This window comes from Triturus cristatus, chromosome 2_1, assembly GCF_964204655.1.
Source record: "Triturus cristatus chromosome 2_1, aTriCri1.1, whole genome shotgun sequence".
NCBI lineage: Eukaryota > Metazoa > Chordata > Amphibia > Caudata > Salamandridae > Triturus > Triturus cristatus.
In genome coordinates, this window is record NC_140581.1 from 211327015 (window position 1) to 211347170 (window position 20156).

Below are 20156 nucleotides of genomic sequence, written 5' to 3' on the forward strand. Positions count from 1 at the left end.
GAGGTGAGATGCAGGATGGTAGTGGAGGGGAACCTGACAGGGGGCAGCAGATTTGGGGTCAGCATCAAAGGTAAGGATTATGGACCCCAATATTTATTAAGAAGGAGAAGTCTTAGATCTTTTTTGAAGCTGGAGTAGGAGGGGTTGCAACACAGGTCTTTGGGGAGGGTATTCCAGATGGTTGGAGCGAGATTGCGGGGATTTTTTATTAAACAGAGGAGAAACTAGAACGAGAGCGTTGGTGCTCCTCATCGGTCGAGAGAAGCCCGCTTTGTGGCTTTTAAGAGGTAGGATGGGGTGTTTAGATGGAGGGCTTTGTGAGTGATGCATGCAATTTTGTAGGAGGATCTGCCTTCGACGGGCAGCCATTTGAGGGCTTTAAGGGTAGGAGAGATGTGGTCAAAACGTTTGCAGTCGGTGATGAGCCTAGCCGCTAGGCTGAGCACAGATTTGAGTGGAGCTAGGTGTACTTTAGGTATTCCAGTGAGGATGGCGTTACTGTTGTCGATTCTTGAGAGGAACAATGATTGGACCACCGATTTAAAGTCGTCAGCAGGAATGAAGGGCTTAATTTTCTTGAGATGAGTGAGAGTGAAGAGTGCTCCTTTAGCCAAATTTTGTATGTGGGGGATAGGAGTTAGGCGATTGTCAATGGTGATACCGAGAGAGCTTACTGAGTTGGATACAGTGAGCGTACAGTTGAGGGCATTGAGGTCAGAGATCCAGGACAGGATGGGGAGCGGGTTATTTTTAGGTGAGAAGAGAATGATTTCGGTTTTTTTAGGGTTGAGTTTTAGATAATTGTGGTGGAACCAGGATTGGATCTTAGTCAGGGTGTCATTGAGGTGCAGAACATCGGAGCGGATTTAATCTTATAGTAAAGTTGAGTGTCATCGGCATATAGGTGGTAATTGATACCAGCTTGTTTTAGAATGAGGGTAAGGGGTTCCATGAAGAGGTTGAAGAGGGAGGGTGAGAGAATAGATCCTTGGGGGAGACCCAGGGAGACGGTGTAGGATTAGAAAGGCAGTCGTAGATTTTGATTTGTTGGGTTCTATGTTGGAGAAAGGAGGTGAACCATTTGAGGACAGGACCATTGAGGCCAAAGCAAACTTTAAGTGTGTTAAGTAAGGCAGAGTGGTTAACTGTATCAAATGCAGCTGAAAGGTCTAGGAGAATGAGGAGGCAAGATTCACCTTTGTCGAGGGAGTGGTGAATGTCATCAACTATGTTAAGCATGGCAGTTTCTATACTGCAGCCTTTTCTGAAGCCAGATTGCAAGGAGTCCAGAAGGTTGAAAGTGTCGATGTGTTTATCCAATTGGAGTAGAGCGCATTTTTCAAGGGCTTTGGAGAGAAGGGGGCGGTTAGAGATAGGGCGGAGATTATTAGGGTTGTTAGGATCGGCATTGGGATTTTTGAGAATGGGAGTCATTTGTCCAAGTTGGGAGGAGACTGGGACACACCCCGTGGCCAGGGAGGAATTGATGATGGTAATCCAGTATGGGGCAATGATGTGCTTTAGGTCTTGGACCAGTTTAGAAGGGAGCGGGTCATTGGTATGAGAAGACGGTTTAAGTTTAGCAATGATGTTAAAGACTTCATGTTCGGAAACGGGGTGGAAGTTAAGCCAGGAAGCATTGTTTTTTTGCTGGGGGATGGTGAGGTTGGATTCAGGAGGGGGTGTCACGGCAGGGTGGAGTGAAGAGTCAGCAGGAAGAATTGATTGGGGGGGGGGATTTAGAGGGGATGACACCGGAAAACAGGGGGTTGGGTGGGAGTGGAGTTAAGAGGAAGTATTGATCAATTTTGGTGATCTTTTCTGAGAAGAAGTTCACAATTTCTTCGCATCTCTCAATTGAGGCTGTCAATTATGGAGGGGCAGAGGATGTTTGACTTTTTACAATGCTGAACAGTTCTCTGGGTCTATTTCTGGCCCGATCAAGTTGTGTACGGAAGAATGAAGCCTTTTCATTCAGAATGCGTTTCTTGTAGTTGGATCTAGCAGATCTGAGGAGGGCTAGATGGGAGGGGGAAGGGTGTTGCCTCCAAGTTCTTTCGGCCAGTCTAAGAGAGCGTCTTTCTTTGTTGAGCTCTGCATTGAGCCAAGATTTGGATGGGATGTTTCTTTGGGTTTTTAGTTTGGGTGGGGCAATTTGGTCTAAGACCTCATTGACAGACTTATTAAAATGTTCAGTGAGGTTGTTTGCGTTTAGGGAAAGAGGGGTGAGCATAAGTTAATCTTGGAGTTTAGATTCCAGTTCACCAGGAGGGATACGTTTGAGGTTTCTGGTCAATTTCTTGTGTTTGATGCTTTTAGTGGAAGGGGGTGGGGCAGTGATAGCTATCATGAAGAGAATGAGGTGATGGTTGGACCAGTCAATGGGGATGAAGTTGGAAAGGGAGGCCAAGTCATTCCTAGTGATGATAGCGTCAAGAGTAGCCCCTTTGGAGTGGGTAGGAGAGTGGCACAGTTGCTTAAGGTCATTGATCTCAAGAAGATTAGAGAGTAGGTTGACTGAGGTGTCATTCAATGGAGGTTAAAATCTCCAAGGAAGAGATTTTTTTAGTTAGAAAGTGAGGCTTGGGTGAGAAGGTCAGATAGTTCTTCAACGAAGGGAAAAGGATTACCGGGAGGATGGTAGATATTATGAAGACGAATTGGAGGTGAGCCATGAGCTTTAAGTTCTGCTCCAAGGTATTCGAAGGTGGCGTAGTCAGAATTCTTAACCAGAGAAAGTTTTAGTTCATTTTTAAAGATTATAGCTAGTCCACCTCCTATTCTGTCAAGTCTGTCTTGTCTGAGGATGGGGTAACTGGGGGGGGGGGGGGGGGGGGGGGGGGGAGAGTAAGTCAAGAATAAATGTAGAATGGTCATTGAGCCAAGTTTCCGTAAGGAAGGCGATGTCAATGGATTCGCTAAGGATGGTTTCAGCTATTTCAGTTGCGTGTCGGACTGTCAATCGGCAGTTAACCAGCATGCAGGCGAGTGGTTTAGGGTTGGTCTTGGGGGGAGAGCCTGCAAGGAAGGTGGTAAATTTCAGGGGGGGGGGTCTATGTGAGACGGGGGAGGATGGTATTCTGCAAGTTCCCAGGATAACTGGAATGGTTGAGTGGGGGGCGGGAGAGCCAGCAAGGATGTTGGTACATTGCTGAGGGGGTCTAGGTGAGACGGGGAAGGATGGGATTCTGCTAGTCGCCAGGATAACAGGAATGGTAGAGTGGGGGGCAGGAGGATCGAGAATAGGAGGGTTAAGGAGGTATGAGTTACATACGTTGAGAGTGTCAGAGGGGGAGAGATGGCTCGAGGCATGGCGGGGCCTGTGTAAACAGTTGCAGCGGGGAGTAGTTCACCAATGCTGGGGGTTAGAGGAGTTTTGTAAGCCAGAGCCAGGCGCCTGAGAATGATTGAGGAGGTTCAAGGAGGAGAGGGAGTTGAAGTCTTTTCTGAGTCGTGGGAGTTCTGATGTCAGGGTTAAGAGGTGGCGTTCGATGTTAGATAGTGTCTGGGTTATAGGCTAGGGGTGGGCGGAATTTGCGTAGGCACGCTACGCAAAGCTCTGCTTACTAGTGTGTTGCCCCTTACTAGTGTGTTGCCCTCAACAACCTTGGCAAGACACTCTCTGCCAGTGTGTTACCTCTTCTTTGGCATCACAGCAACTGCCAGTATATTAATCTTGGCTTGGCAATACATCCTTTGCCAGTTAGGCTTGGCAATAACTCCTCTTCCAGCATGTTTGCTCTACCTGCTAATACTCTCAGGAGCAAGTAGTACTGCCTTTGTTTTACCGTGTGTCTTTCATAGCATTGTACATGTAATGAAATTAAATGAAATATTTATTTATATAGCGCACTATAACCCAAAGGTGTCTAGGCGCTGGTGCTCCATTGGGTTGGAAAAAAAAGAAGAGGATAAAAGCATAAAAACACTATTTATTGAATAGCCAAGTTTTTAAGGTTTTATGGAAAAGGAGAAGCTGTCTTTTTTTCCTTAAGATGTGGTGGTATGGAGTTCCATAGCCTGGCAGTACCAGCTATGAAACTTCCACCGACCCAGGTAGCTTTTCTGGCTTTGGGAATCACAAGGTTGTGAGCAGATGATGATCGTAGGGATCTGTTGGTCACATACCACTGAAAACTTTGCTTAAAACATTCCGCGCCCAATCCCTGTAATGCTTTAACGACAATACAGAGAACCTTGAATTCAATCCGTTTTTTAACAGGAAGCCAGTGCACCAAACGAAGAGTGAAATATACAGATTGATATTTAGGAATGGTCAATAGCAGCCGGGCAGCTACATTTTGAGAAGCCTGAAGTTTATTTTAATATCTTTTTTTAATATTAACAGAAAGTGCGTTGCAGTAATTGATTTTTGACAAAATAAGTGCAGAGCACAGATTACTGTAGATCATGTGGGATAAAAGGGAAACATTTCCTCAATATTTTTAACGTAAAAAAACAAGAAGAAGTGATAGATCGATTGCTGATGAGAGAAACCACGATTTGAGTGTCGTCACCCCTGTAAATCCGTAGGACTTTATTAAATTGGCCAGGGGAGTCACATAGAGCTAAGAGATGAGCTCTGTGGCACCCTGCATGGTAGTGTGAAGGAAGAAGATTTAAACCATTAAGTTCTACCAGCTGCTTTCTGTCAGAAAGATAGGATTTTAGAAGTTTTAACGCTTTCCCCTGATACCTATAGAAAAGAGATAGTCAATAAGGAGGCTATGGTTGACCGTATCAAATGCTGCAGTGAGGTCTAATAAAATCAATGCCACATTCCCACCAGTGTCCAGTGTTTGTCTAATAGCTTCACAAAGTAGTTATTAAAGCTAGTTTGGTACTATGTTGGCTTCTAAAGCCAAACTGTGAAGTATCCAAAAGAGCATTGTTATTAATGAACAATGAGAGTTCAGTATTGATGGCCTTTTCTACCATTTTGCGGAAAAGAGAAGCTGTGATATTGGCCTGTAGTTATTTGGGTCATTGCAATCTAAATTGGGTTTTTTTAGCAGTGGAAGAATAGACGCCATCTTACAATCTTTAGGGAAATAGCCCTCCCATTACATTTTATTAAAGACGTCTTTCAAGTATACAACAATAATGTCTGGCGCTAGCTGGAGCATCTTAGGGGCAGGGACCCAAGGGGGAAAAAGATGTATTTGACTAAAAGTGCCTGTACCATAGTCTCTGATACTGGAGTAAAAGCCTGTAGAAGAGTACTGTTGTCTGAAAAGCCACATGACAAGGAGATATGTGAGAGAAATACTGTCTAATGTGTGATTGATCTCCTGCCTGGCATGGTTACCATACTTTCAATTAGTCTTGTATTATTGTACAATATTAGTCGCAGTTAAAAAATAAATGGGCCTGATTTAGAGTTTGCCAGATGGGTCAATCCGTAGGTCCAGTGTAATTTTAATTACGCCGGAGTAACTGGAGTAATTTGGGTAATTCCGCATTACTCTTTGACTCAGAATTACCGATAATTATGTGATTACTCTTGCAGTAATATGGGGGAAAACATCCTACTAAGCGAGCACATTTAGCAAGCGTGAGCAGCTGCTCGTTATTAGTGTTCTACTCTATTTCTTAGTGCAAATTGCATCCTCACATACATTTTGGACACAAGGGTGCATTTTTCACTAAACAAATAGTGCTAAATGCTGGGAGTAAGCTGGGGGGAAATCCTACACCAAGAGTACATTTAGCGCTGTTTCCTAGCACAAAATGCATTCTTGTTTTCCATTTTGGACGTGAGGGGGAATTTTGCACGAAGAAAATGGCACTAAATGCCAGGATTAAGGGGTTGGTTTTGATGTCGTGCAGAAAGCCTGCGAACGGCATTCGATTCGTCTGAATCCGATTCGGAACCCGCCGTTTGGACCGACTCGCACACATTTCCCAACGAGCGATTACGATGGCTGGATAGCGTTCGAACTGTCTGACTCGGTTCCGAAAGGCATTGGGAGTAAGCAAATCGTTCGGAGCCGAATTGTAGCAGTATACGGACCGCATTTCCAGCCGAGTGATTAGGATGTCAGATTTGGACAATCATTTCGAATCGGTTGTACCGAAACAAATCGGCTGTTGGAATCTGACTTTGGGGGCCTGTAGCAGGCTCTCTTTCAACCGGGGCCTTCCGAATCAGGCCCGTGGGGGTACCCATGCGTCCCCCCTACCCATGCATCCACAGTGTCGCAGGCACCATGGAATGCGACGCACAGGGTGCAAATGTTTCCCCCAACCACCCTTTTGTCAATGGGAGCCAGTGTTCTTGATCGGACCACAGGCTCCCATTCGACCGAATCGTATCCGGGTGCATCAAAATCGCTTGGTCGCACTCCCCTGATCCGAGTCATTCACAGAAAGCATTCCGGAACCGAATAGGTCGAAATGCATTCTGGATAAGATCGTAATCGGCCCCTATGTTGGGGTAAAATTCCCAAGAGCACATTTAACAAGCGTGAGTGACTCCTTACGCCAGCTATTCATGTTCTGTTGCATTTTGCGTCAATTCTAGCGCAAAATGAGTTCTCATGCCCATTTTGGATGCCAGGAGGAATTGTTTTGTGCTATGAAAGAGTACTGAATGCAGAATTACTCTTCTTGTGTAATTAAGCATAATCTCACTGAATTCTTGGGTAATTCCGCCTGATTACGCTACCCTGAATTATGTCCACTCCTATTACTAGGTCACAAACGTGACATGTATCTCGCCCCCCCTATTACAAGTGCATTATATCAAATGGCACTTGTAATACGGCAGACGGGATACATGTGCCAATTGTGAAGGAGTAACCTGTCTGGCAAACTCTAATCAGACCCATAATCTTCCCAGAGCTGCACTCTGCCCTCCTTAAAAGTCCTGTCTTCCCATTCACCAACAGGAATCCTGATCTTTCTGACCCTTGTGGTCTTAATAAGATTACATGCAGCAATCGACCCCAGAATGTTACTATACTGATGGCATTCCATATAATTAAAAAATAACTCTTCATAAAAAAGCTATGGTGGCTACTGGCTATGAACTGCTATTCCTTTGATTATTGTTGGACAAAGGCAAGGTAAAAAGCCACAAAGTTATTAAAACACAGTATGAGGCACATTCGATTTCAAGCCAGTATATTTTTTACATCGTAAAACACTGCTTGTATTTGGTAAAGTACAAGTGCATAACGGTCACTATTTAATGCGGGATGGATGGATGGATGGACGGATGGCAGTGGCGGATCCACCATAAGAGCCTGGGGGCATTGACCCCCGACTTCCCCACTGCGACCCACTACACAAACACACACACAGTGTGCAATTTCCCTCTCATGCTTTCCACTCATACCTGTTTAGGGGGCGGGTAATGACGGAGCTCTCTCCCAGCATCACAGCAGTAGTTCAGGCTTTGTTAACTGAACTGCGCATGTTGGATTGGCAGGTGTTTTCACTGTGGCCAGCCTGACGTGCAGTTCAGGCTTTTGCAATCTACACCTGAAAGACAGCTGAAAAGCAGACATACAGCCCTGTAGGCGTTTAATAGAGCGCTGAGTCTGCCTTCTCCAGCCAATCCTAGCACTGCTCTTATGCTGTTAAGAATTGTAAGCAGCAAGAGTGCAAGCAGTGCTTGGATTGGCTCAATGCTTTTGTCCAGCAAGCAGTGAGAGGCAGGACGAACTACGGATGTACTGCAGAAGATCTTCATGAGAGGTAAGTTTGTTTCTAACTTTAAGTTGTCGAAAGTAATGTATGTGCCCACCACTTTCTGAATGGAGCGGCTGCATGACAGACAGATGGATGGACTAGCAGCCTCATCTATATCAATAATTGGGTGCTGGCCCTCTTATTACACAATAAAAAAAGTGTCCTAGAATTTAAATTCAAGAATGTAGAAAGTGAACTGCTAATTTTTTCAGGTGGGGCAAATAACATTATAGATATATTACAACTGGTGGGATACCAGGCCAGCCCAAGGGACACCAATTCGGAGTAGTAATATGTTTTCTGAACATCTAATGCAGTTTCGAATTAAGCTTTAAAGATATATATGTACACAGCAGGAGATAAAAAGACATAATGCAACACAAATGCAACTTCCTTGAACACGGCCGTCTTTCCTCTGTCCTCATTGACATGTTTTCAGAAACAAAGACCATACTCAATACAAAACTATTGTAGCTTCCTGTTACAATTCCATGCTGGAGTGTTTGAGCTGATTATTCATGGGTTTAATTATTAAGAGCAAGCAGCTATTTCTAGCTTGGGAGGGTTGTTCGGCAAGCCAGTGTGTATTTAAGATACGGATTGTTCCACTGTGTTACTTACCCAAGCAATAATGTAAAACAAGCTGTGCTTTGTCATGCATTGTAACAGACTTTAATTAATTTAGGGACACGTGGCATTATTTGATAGCAGTGTGTAATCCTATGCTTAAACACTTCGTTAAAAAGACAGACATTTGAGGTGAGCAAATTCAGAGTGTTGGTAATGTAGGGTGCTCTATAAAGGAGCCACCTAAACTTGGGAACTACCCACAGTTCTCTGCTTCTTTTTTGCATAATTTATGTGACACTCTAAGCCTGAAAGGGAATTGGTTTCACTCATACTGGGTGCTCCCTTGTGTCTGGGCAAAGCTATACCTCTCCGAAGAGCTGAATGTCAAGTCATATGTGGGTTGCAGTTTGTTTTTACACCACACATGTATAAGACACAAATGAATGGCTCTATGGTGCTCTGGGGGGGGGCTGCAGTTTAAAGGTGTCTTTGCAACCTCAAAAAACCTGTCTTTATATATTATCTAAACACCCTAAATAGTGAATAATGTTTAAAAATGGAGCATGCTAGAAAGTGGGAAAAATGTGCTCTCAGTTTCAAAAAACAGTTGTTGCTTTATTTCTGGAATATAGAAAAAAACATAATGACTAGGTAAAGATCTAGTAATGAATAAAATAACTTTTTTTAATCTCTAGGCTTAATAAAATGAGAGAGCAGTCATTAAAAAATTTCAAATTAGTTTAAAAAATCGAGTTCACTTGTGAAACTAGATTTTTGATAGCTTTAGTCGAAAAATAAATTTAGGAAGTGTGCTTTGTGCTTTATGAGAGAAAACTGGTCAAGAATTGGTTTGTCTCTCAGACCTGCTCCTAAAGCTGACTTCTTAACCACCTTCCTCCGGCCAGACAATAGCTTGGACTCTTGCAGCAAGAAGAGGGGAACATTTCTGACAGCTGCTACTTAGCAACAATTACCCATCTGGGATAGAGACAAGAACAGCGGACAGAACAACTGTAACTTTCACAATGTTTCCCCACAGTGGAATTGCTAAACTTCCAGTCTGTGTCGCCAGTAGTAGGAACTACCAGGTCTAACACTGACAGAGGGAAGGAAATGTCATCTCTACAAAAGAGTGGTCAAGAATCCAGTAGGTGGGAGAAGGCTAGTGCTGTCTTGGTTGTTGGGCTTTGTGAAGGTCTACAGTAAATGGAGAGAGTAGGAGCTAAAAAAAAGAGGTGGGAATACCGCAAGAAAGTAGCCACGATTAGGTATAGATAATTTTTCAATCAACGGCTAGCACAAAGAATACGATTGGCATCACATTGCCATCAGCCTCCCCCTGAGCTCCTGGCGACCTGAAAAGAAAAAGATTAAAGACTCTGCCTGCTGGTAGAAAAGAGCCTAAGACTTTCGGCTCCTGCTGGCACCCAGGGACTTGAACTTCTCTCCAGGGCTTAAGTGGTTAGCCTCCAGTTACCTGCTACATGGCCATAAAAAGCTTGACTCCCAACTCCAATAAACTCTGGCTGATCAATGGGGATCAGCTGGGCTAGACTCTGTAGGAGACCTTAGAGAGAGGCAGCTGTTTAGAAGCCTGAATGGAGGACCTGACAATTTTGGGAGTGACCAAGATGTCCTTTCCCAGCATTTGGAGAAACCTGAATAGGACTATGTGCTGAGGCTTCCCCAAGAAGGGTACACTTTTAGGGGATCAAGAAAATCTGTTTTTTTTCCTGCTTGGAGCTTTGACAAGGTATTAGGCCTTATGGAGGCTTGCCAAGCAACAACTTCAAGCTTTTCCTCACTAGTTGATTCTGAGAAGCAAACAAGTGACTAACTATCAATGTAACCCCTTGGACTGGAGCAAGGAGGAAAATCTATCCCTGTAATGAAGCATTATAAGCAGTTATGGAAACTAGCTTTGTTCCACTCAGAGCTTTTGGTGCCAGTAAAAACTGCTTCAGTGGGAAATTGACAACATTGTATCTAACTTCAAGGGACCTTCTCTGTCTTCAGCTTCTTACACCACTGCAGAACATGGAGCACCAGAAAATATACCCAAGTTCTAAGATAAAGACTTTTACTGCTGCAACGTCTGGCTTATTCAACCCCTACTTCATTGTGGTCAGCCTGAATTTGCACTTACATCCTGGTCAGACATGAACTTATACTTCTGATTGCCGCCTTGTGTCTTCTCCTCCAATTTAAGTTGTTCTGGTGTCTTTTTGCTCAATACATTTTTCTCTATATTTCAAATTGCTCTGGGAATGTAATCATGTTCTTTTTTTCACTTTAAATTGTTAGTTCTGCTTGACCTTTACACACATTTCTCTGGGGAACTACCTGCTGCTTCTCCTACAGCCACCAGTGGTCCAGCAGCCATTCTCTTGAAACTGCGTTACAAACTAACCATACTGTGTTTATTAAGTTGGCAGGGGTACCAACATCTACTTATACAATCTGATTTCCGACAGCTGAATAAAGGCTTCAGTAGCAGGTCAGCTGTGAAAATGTTTGTATATGCACAGATTACAATTAAAATTTAAAGGAAAACCATGTAATTCATCCATATTCATATCTATTGTAAAACATACCATTACCTGACGCCATGAATATCTGCTTTAATGGTACCATATTATGGAAAGGCAAACTGTTGCTGTATTATTTTCCACAGTAATCTGTGCATAATCTTAAAGAAAATGGATGCATTTGTATTCACTAAACATGTTGATAAGAGTAACTCGTACAATCCTTTGTACTAAAATGTATTCTGCTGGCTACTGTGATTTGGAGAGTCACTTTCACCAAATGTTGTTAACTTTCCATAACAATTGGGTAATGTGACTCCGGGTAGAGCCAAACAAATAATTTGTAGCCAAGTCTGCTGACAATAAACAACTGGTGGTGCAACATAAAATAATGAAATGCCAATGTTAATGGAAAATGCATCAGGCACGGCTTTCCTGTTTATATTTCTTTGGTTAAAAAAATACATCTATTCAATGCATGGATAGCTTTTGATTAAAGTTGAGAATACAAATTAAGCTAGTAGACAAGAATATCTGACAATATTTTTGAGAGTTTTCAAGACATGAGTTGAGAATTAATTTTACAAAATACTTCAATTTATTGAAACTCCACTACACATTTTTGTGATTAAGCCCTGATCTAGCCTAGACTAGATTAGATTATACAAAGTTGATCCAGCTGGCCTTCTCTGTAGAGATTCTGCATTTCCTTCATAAGGCAGAAGTACACACCAACAGGCTATTGTCCCTCCACTGGCTCCTTATTTGCTGTTTTGTCTGCGTTAAAGCCATGACAATCATTCACAATGTCATATATTACAAGATCCCCGAATTATTTGCCTCTACGTTTGTTTATGACCTGACATGATCATTGTGGTCTTCTAATCTATCGATTTCTGTGGTCCCTAAAGCAAAGTCCATGATTTACAGCTAGCGGTTGGTCCTTTCCCATTATTCAGTCCAAATTTTGGAATACATTGCTTTTTACCTGCTGTTCAGTCAATAATTTCTTGTTTAGGCTCTCTTTTTGGGTTACATTCTATTTCTCATAATTTTGCTTTTGTCTATTTGCTGGTGTGTGCTAGTCAGCGCCAAGGAGCTCAGTATACGTGTGCACAACAAATAAACATAACATACCCTTACATGTATAGTACCATCTTAGCTGGAACGCAGTGGAGTGTGGAACAGCAGAACGGAGCGCTAGAATATGTTTCATGTTTTTTTTTTTAGATGACACAAGACTTACCTAGGTTCCTATTGTTCGAAGGGTAGTGCTCTTTGGAGATGTGGGCTTTGAGTTAGCTTCTGAATTGCAGGAGGATTTGAGCCATTCTGATTTTTATGGTGCTCCACATTGTGTGCACTTGGACTGTGAAAGCCTGTCTTCTAATATTTTCTTTCTTGCAATATGTAATCTTCTGTCTGGAAATGTCATGCGTACTGGTAAGTTACTGTCTGCCCAAGGTGGATCTATTAATACTCATGCTCTAAAGGCAATTAATTATTGCCATCTCACTGACACTTCAGTATTAATCCTAGCAGTAATACGTGTGTTAGCACTGTTTTTATATTGTGCCTAGTCTAAAGTTCTCAATTTTAAAAAGCTAAATAGTTTGCTCCAAGTACTGTTATTTCAGACTCAGGGACGGGAAATTAGTTACGGCCAGGCCTTCTGGAGTGGGGTGAGTGAAGGACCAAATGCAGTTTTATCCGCGTGCACTTGTACAATCTTATTTATCGGATACAAGTAATTATGATGACGATGGTGTATGGGCAACCCTACTGGTGCTCTAACTAGCCCTCTGCATTTTACGCACTTTTTTGTATCACTGTAACCTTTTTGACAATGTATATTTAAATACACTGCATCATTATCTTATGATATATTTCATGGATAACTGTTTATCTTTAATAAACATTACTGATTGATTATTTTCTGGCTCTGGAATAATCTAGTCCATACCCATTAATGCTTCTGTTCAATTAGTCTCACCTTGTGCTTCCTGGTAGGCAGGCCTTGTCCATAGAGTCCTTCAAGCCACCCTATCACGCTTGGCCTTTGAGACATCTTTAGCTATCTCGCCAGACAACTATTTATAAAAATAAATATATAAAAAAACATAATACACATATATACTTTTGGTCAGCAGGCTTTATCTATTGGTTTGTGTAGCCGTCATTTACATTTTTACACAAGAGCATACAGAATGGGGCAACAGGTGAGGCTACTTTACTACGGGCTCTATTCACGTATAGTAAATGCACAAAACCTGTGTATATTTTTTTTTTCACTTCAGTGACAAACATGGTTCAAAATCTATTTTTTTATTACATGTTTTGTTTAATATTAAATATAAATATTAAATATAAATATTAAATATGTTTTTCAGTGCTTCAGTTGTCTAATTAAATGTGTATTTATTTTCTGTATTCTTTTCTAATTATTGTTAAAAATAATAATATATAAAAAATATATGGAGCAGCTCAATTCTAGTTATTCAAAAAAATCATTACTGAAACAGTCACACAACTGAAAGATTTTTTAGATTTAAAACGTTGATTGCAAACACGTGGCTGTTGTGTTGTTACTTGAAGTATTGCTTAGCAACAGGGGGGGTATTCTATGTCCGAACGTTTAAGTAGAACTGGAAATGTACTTATCACTTGATGAAGCCTGTGCAGAGAAGCTGGATGTACAACTACGAGCTCCAGACAATAAACTGGTACATATACTTACTGCCTACGTATATTTGTACACAACAAATTGGCGACAATTTGCCTGGAGCTGAACCCACGTAATTCTACAATTCTACTGTTACTGACCACCTGGGTTAGTTTTCCGGATCTACTACGGATTAATTTAATTTTCCAGACTTCCTGTATTCTACTACAATTTACAAGGCTTTCATCGACTGCTACCGATTTGGATTGTCTTCTACCTTCCTTCAGGGAATCGGTATTGTACTTCACGAAATTTGAAACTAGAAGCCCTGCTTGTCCTTACAATGTCCTTCTACTGCAGATCATTTTACTATTATTGATACTGTGGGTCTTGCTACTGACGAATTCTTCAATTTAATTCAAGTGGTTCAAGTCACAGTTCAATACGGAGTTGTTTACCTTTAACGGTGTGTACGTTCAACCGCCGTTGTTACTGCTCGAGCCTTTGGTTTCTGGAATCCCTTCTTCTGAGTCTTCTTCGCTGGAACTTCCATTCCGGAACTTCTTCTAGCGCGTCTTCCATGAGTGTGCTTCATACGTCACTTCAATCACGTCTTAACGTTGCGTAAAGGTCAAGGAGCGCGACCTTACGCAATGTATACGTTCCTCCATTTTTTTCTTCATACATTCCGCACTGTGTACGGAGATTCCTGTCAGCTTACACACAAGTACCAGCTGTTTTATCGATCATTCCGAAGGGATTTTCCAACGCTACTGAACTCGAGGTACATTTATTCTCCAGCGTACCGAGTGATAACATTTGTTCACTTCATTTCTTCTAATGAACAATTATTTTTTTGTTCAAGACAAGTGACTTCTTCCGATATAGTTCCTACTACATTCCTTGTGCTACACTAACAGTACTGTACAATTTAATCATTATTATTATACTGAGATTTATTAGTATTTTAGTATAAGCCTTACTTACATTAGCATGGAAACACAGAATTTTTCAATATCTACCCCTCATTCATTTTGGCCCTCAGGTGCTGAACCTACACTTAAATGGAGTGAGTGGAAAGATTATTTTTTTTTAACTATATGGCAGCTATTGATGAGTCCGAGAAAATGCATGCAGCTCAAAAGAAACGTATTTTATTACATTCACTTGGTCCTTATGGTTTAAAAGTTTACAACCAAATGTCTAAGACACCTATTGTAGGAGATGCCAATGTTTTTCTTGCAGCCTTAAAAGATCTTGCTTGCTATTTTGCACCTAAAGAGTGTATTGGCATAATTAGGTACAAATTTTTCCAACTCAAACAGCTGGCTGGAGAAACTGTTGATCGGTACGTAGCTGAGTTAAAGAAGCTTGTGATGGATTGTAAGTTTGGAAATCTTTTAGATGACTTTATACGAATTCAACTTGTTATGCATTCTAATAACCAAGCTATTCAAGATTGTTTGTGGGTGAATGGTGACTCTCCTCTCGTTGACATTATTAGCATAGCTCGCAAAGGTGAAATGTCAGGCAGGTGCGCTAAAGAATTGATTGACAAGAGTAATTGCTCAAGTGTTGTGGCTAAAGTCAGTAACAAAGTGGTTCAAAAACAGTACAAACCTCAAGCCAGAACAAATATTGTAAGTAAATTTAAATGTTATAAATGTGACAGCAGAGACCATTTAGCTCACATCAGATCCTGTTCTGCATTAAAACAGAAATGCACCAATTGCAGTATAATGGGCCATTATCCCAAACTTTGCAGAAGGAAAGGAATTGGTGTTAAATGTGTCTTAGAAGAAGACCTACCTGAAAAGGAGTATGATAGAGATTTAGATGACAATGTTTTAAATCTTTCTGACAAATTAGTTCTCAATATTGATGTTAATGTCACCATGAACAAACCTGAGTGTTATCTAAACATTGGGGGTCTTGAGATAAAGATTTTTGCGGATTCTGGCTCTCCAGACACTATCATCAACGAAGATTTGTGGAACAGTAAATTTATACATAAAGTTGGCGATACCTTACTTGAGCCAGATATTCACCCACAAGGATATTCTGGTGAGAAAATTGAAATGCTAGGTTACAGATGGTTCACCTTTAAATTTAAAGGAAGATCTACTCGAGCCAAGTTATACATTGTAAAGAAGGGTCCACCAGTTTTAGGCTGGTTAGATCAAGGCAAATTACATATTGTGTTGGATCCCAATAGTGAGGACCAAGTTAAGGTAGTAGATGATGGAACAATTGTAGCTGATACAATGTCTACATTATTTCCTGAAGTCTTCAGTAAGATTTTGGGCAAAGTTAAAAATTTCGAACATCGCATAATTTTAAAAGAGAATCTTACTCCAAAAATTCACAAATTCTGAAATATTCCTATCATGCTCAGGGAAGAGGTAACGAATGAGTTAAACAAATTGGTGGCAGCAGATGTCATAGAACCTATTAATGGCTCAGAATGGATTTCTCCCTTAGTTGTTGCATGATGGAGTAATGGTAAAATTAGTTTGTGTGTTGATTTACGCCATCTTAATGAAAATATTGTAATTGACCGTTTCCCCCTACCTAAGATCAATGAAATGGTAAGTAGTCTAAAGGGTGCCAAGGTATTCTCGACAATTGATTGATCATCGGCTTATCACCAGATTTCCCTAACACCAGAATCTAGGAAACTTACTGCCTTTATTACACCTATTGGTTGTTTTCAGTTTAAAAGAATGCCATTCGGCTTAGCAACTGCAGCCGCGGTCTTTCAGAGACTAATGTTTAAACTATTTAATAAGACTGTTGACACCAGATTCTTTCAAGATGACATTCTTGTCTTTGGGGAAAACAGAACAAGCAATGATTGCACACTAAAAATTGTGATGTGTATCCTTAAGGCTAATGGTCTCATGGTTGAGTTGGCCAAATGTAAATTTGCTGAAGAAAAAGTTTCTTACCTAAGACATGAAATCAGTAGTGATGGTGTTCGACCCAAAGCTACCTTGGTTAATGCCATCAAGGAGGCTCCTGTTCCTTGTAATAAGGATGAATTAAGATCCTTTTTAGGACTTGTAGAATATAGCTCAAAGTTTATTCCTCATTTCGCCTCTAAATGTTTCAATATGCGACAGTTGTTGAAAAATAGAGTTAAATTTCAATGGTCAGATGCATGTCAAGAAGAATTCTTATTTCTCACTTTGACCATCGATAAGGTTCATGCCTTAGATGATTTTGACCCAAATTTGGATAGTTACATTACTACAGATGCCAGCGGAAAAGGACTAGGAGCTGTTCTATTCCAAAAAGATATTAATGGTAAAGAAGTAATCATTTTGTTTGCCTCAAGAGCCTTAACACCCGCTGAGTCTAGGTACCCTGCAATAGAAAGAGAAGACATAGCTTGTGCGTGGGCCCTCAATCATTTTAGAGTCTTTGTATGGGGAAAACCGGTTACCTATGGTTAAACTTCTAACAACAGAAGGTACAGTAAGTGCATCTGCCAGGATTGCTAGATTATCTATGCGAATGCAAGATTTTATTCACAAAGTTGTGTATTTACCTGGTAAAGACAATTTATTGGCTGATTGTCTAAACAGATTGGCGCTCAAATTAGAAGATTGTGAAGATGATGTTTGTGATAATTTTCAAGTGGCATTTGTACATGATGAAGGAGATTGCGCCGTAAGTAAGGAAGAATGGTTGCTGGAGTGTGGAAAAGACGAGGTTCTCAAACAAATTATTGAATACATTCTAAATAATTGGGCAAGGAAATCAAAATGTAATGCGAAATTAAGACCTTTTTGGGAAGTAAGATCTGTTGAGTATTGAAAATGACACGGTTATTAGAGGTGAAAGAATTATACCACCAACTGTGTTGTGTAAAACAATCATCCAGTTGTGCCATGATGGTCATTTTGGAATTGTTCCAACAAATAGTGTTGTAAGAGATTTGTTTTGGTGGCTTGAAGTTGATATGGATGTGGAGAGATATGTCAGGAATTGTACAAACTGTTCTACGGCGGATAAAACATTGCAAACCTTACGCCTCCCCCCCCCCCCATGTTGGAGTGTGTACCACCTCAATGTCCTTGGGATTCCATAGCCATTGACTTGTTTGGGTCGGTTGGAAATTAGCAAAAGTATGTTATTGTCTTACTTGATCTTTTTTCTAAATGGCCAGTTGTAGAAGTTGTAGGTGCAATCAATACTTCTGTGATTCTGGCGTTTTTAGATAAAACATTTATCTCTGAAGGGTTACCGAAGACTATTTTAAGTCAGAATGGTGTTCAGTTCTTATCCAATGCTGCCAAGGATTATTTTGAAAAGGTTGGTGTTTTCCATAAAACAACTTCATTATACAATCCCAGCGGAAATGGTGCTGTAGAAAGATTTAACCGTGTAATCAAAGGTGTTATCCAGTCTGCATGTAATGCTAGACTTGATTGGGAGACTCAATTATTTAAAGCTGTGTGGACATACAGAGTGACTAAGAATGAGTGTACTGGTCTCTCACCTTTTGTGATGATGAGAGGACGGAAACCTAGATCTAAATACAACCCGGTTTGGCTTTATAACTCTACATTATGCCATTGGTCTCCTTCCTTAGTTCGCAACAGATTGATGGAACGTCATGCTAAGGTTAAAGCATATTGTGATGATAAACGAGGAGCCAAATCTGCCAGTGTTGACATTGGTGGTTCGTATCAAGAAACCTGGTAAGGTAAAAAAGGGTGAAAGTCATTTTCTATGAACCAGAGGAAGTGGTGGAAGTGCTCAATAATGCTGTAAGGGTCAGGAGTGGAAAAGTGTGGAACATGCATAGTTTTTAATTAACGTCCAAATTATTTGGAAATGATGTATCACAGTTCAACACTCCTAGTAATTTTCATTGGTTGAATGATGACCTTGCTTGTGGTAGTCAATGTGTGGATGGAGTCAATGTGGAAGCTCCTATTGAAGAAGTGGTGGAGAGTTCTGTGAATGTGGAAGTGTAACTTCTAGTAGTGATGTGAGTCCGTCTGAGGTTAGTCCTAGCTTAGTCATACGTGAGGAAATCACTCCTTTTCAGAATCGAGATCATTGTATTTCAGAAAGAACCAGAAGACCTCCTAAATGGTTAGCAGATTATGTACTTGAAGGGGTCAAGGCTCGGAAACCACAAAAACCATGTAATAGAGCATAAGTTGTTCTTGTTTTTCTTTTCTTATCTCTTTATTATTTAGTTATTGTACATTATTTTAATATTGTTATTTTATTATAAGAATGGGGATGTGTCGTGTTGTTACATTTAGTATTGCTTAGCAACGGGGGTATTCTATATCAGAACGGTTATGTAGAACTGGAAATGTACTGGTCACTTGATGAAGCCTGTGCAGAGAAACTGGATGTACAACTACGAGCTCCAGACAATAAACGGGTACATATACTTACTGCCTACGTGTATTTGTACACAACAAACGACCATGTTTAGGTGGCGGTATATATATTTTTTTGTTGGCATATGGGCGCAATAATATAGATCCACTGCACCGTCCTACCAAGACCATATCTGTGGGCTTTGCCAAGCTTGTTTTGAACATGCAGCTATAAGGTCTGGGGACAACCTCATCAGAAGTCCAATGGGCCAGATTACTAATTTTGTTAAATTGTTGATTGGCTCGACTGAAAATGAAAGATTGTCTCCTTCTGCTGGCCATAGATAGTACTTCCTTTCCCTTCAGATATTAGCATTGTGAGTGCGAGTCCAATTGCACAACAGAACAGCTCTAAAACAAGGCATTCGAACAAGTGTAAGCATACTCTGAAATACTCTAAATTATTTCGGCAGTCAACGGGGATGGGTAAATAAAATGAAATTATTTTAGTAACACTCGTAGCAGAAATCAAACATTCTCTGGAAAGCCAACAAACATTAAATATGTGAGTGAAAGGGATGCGTGTTGAAACGACATGGTGTAGTTCAGAACAGTGTGTAGTTCTGCTTCAATTGGTTTCGCAGCCCCAGCGTAACGCAAAACTGCGCTGCTATTCCGGATTATATAAAAATGCACTACAGTAACGGATTTGACCAAATGTAAACCTGTTACAAGAACGACCAGGCTGTTTGTGTTTGATGTTTTTTGGTTTAACATTCTTTCTAACCATGTGAGATGAAATGCCGTCCGCCGTGAGTGTCACCGAGAAGCGTCACCGAGAAGCGCTCTATTAACAACAGTGTACGCCTTGTGTCACCGACAAACGCTTCTATTGCCACCGTGAAGAAGGCTCCCTGCGTCTCCTCGGGTACTCTGATTCATCTGTGACACTTCCTGGTTACGCGCGGACCTCAGCGCGTGACGTCACTTCCCGGCTCCGTCTAAGCAGCAGCATGTTATGAGACCATTGGAAACAGTGGCTGGACCAAGGCTGCGGCGGTGGGTTCTGCAGAGCTGCGGGATTGTGCCTGGCTAGCACGAGCTGCGGGGAGCCTTCTCTGGAAATAAACGGTTTCTGGTGTCAGCTACGGCCCTTCTCGGAAATACCTCTGCCCAACGTTTAATGAAGAACGGGTTTCAGGTGCTGTAGTTGAACCGACCTGCAATTTGATACTCTTCAAATGGAGGTAAGTAAGGCTGCGTGTTATCGTTGCTTTTTAATGGTGAAAAATAAAGCTTGGTTAATGTGGTTTTAAAACCTTTCAGCCGGAGACTACTTAGTAACTGAACATTCTA

At 41.2% G+C, this 20156-nt stretch overlaps 1 protein-coding gene across 2 annotated transcripts in view; it reads left to right on the top strand.

Annotated features, from left to right (window-relative positions):
• Positions 1-20156, top strand: part of RAB27B (RAB27B, member RAS oncogene family) — a 692526-nt gene that overhangs the window by 355298 nt on the left and 317072 nt on the right. Inside the window, exon 1 of one of the 2 annotated variants that reach the window (XM_085629974.1) lies at positions 19679-20047. The exons of the other annotated variant lie outside the window; for it this stretch is intronic. The gene's annotated coding sequence lies outside the window, so the exon portion shown is untranslated. Of the gene's footprint in view, positions 1-19678; positions 20048-20156 lie in introns of those variants that run through there. 2 annotated transcript variants of the gene reach the window in all.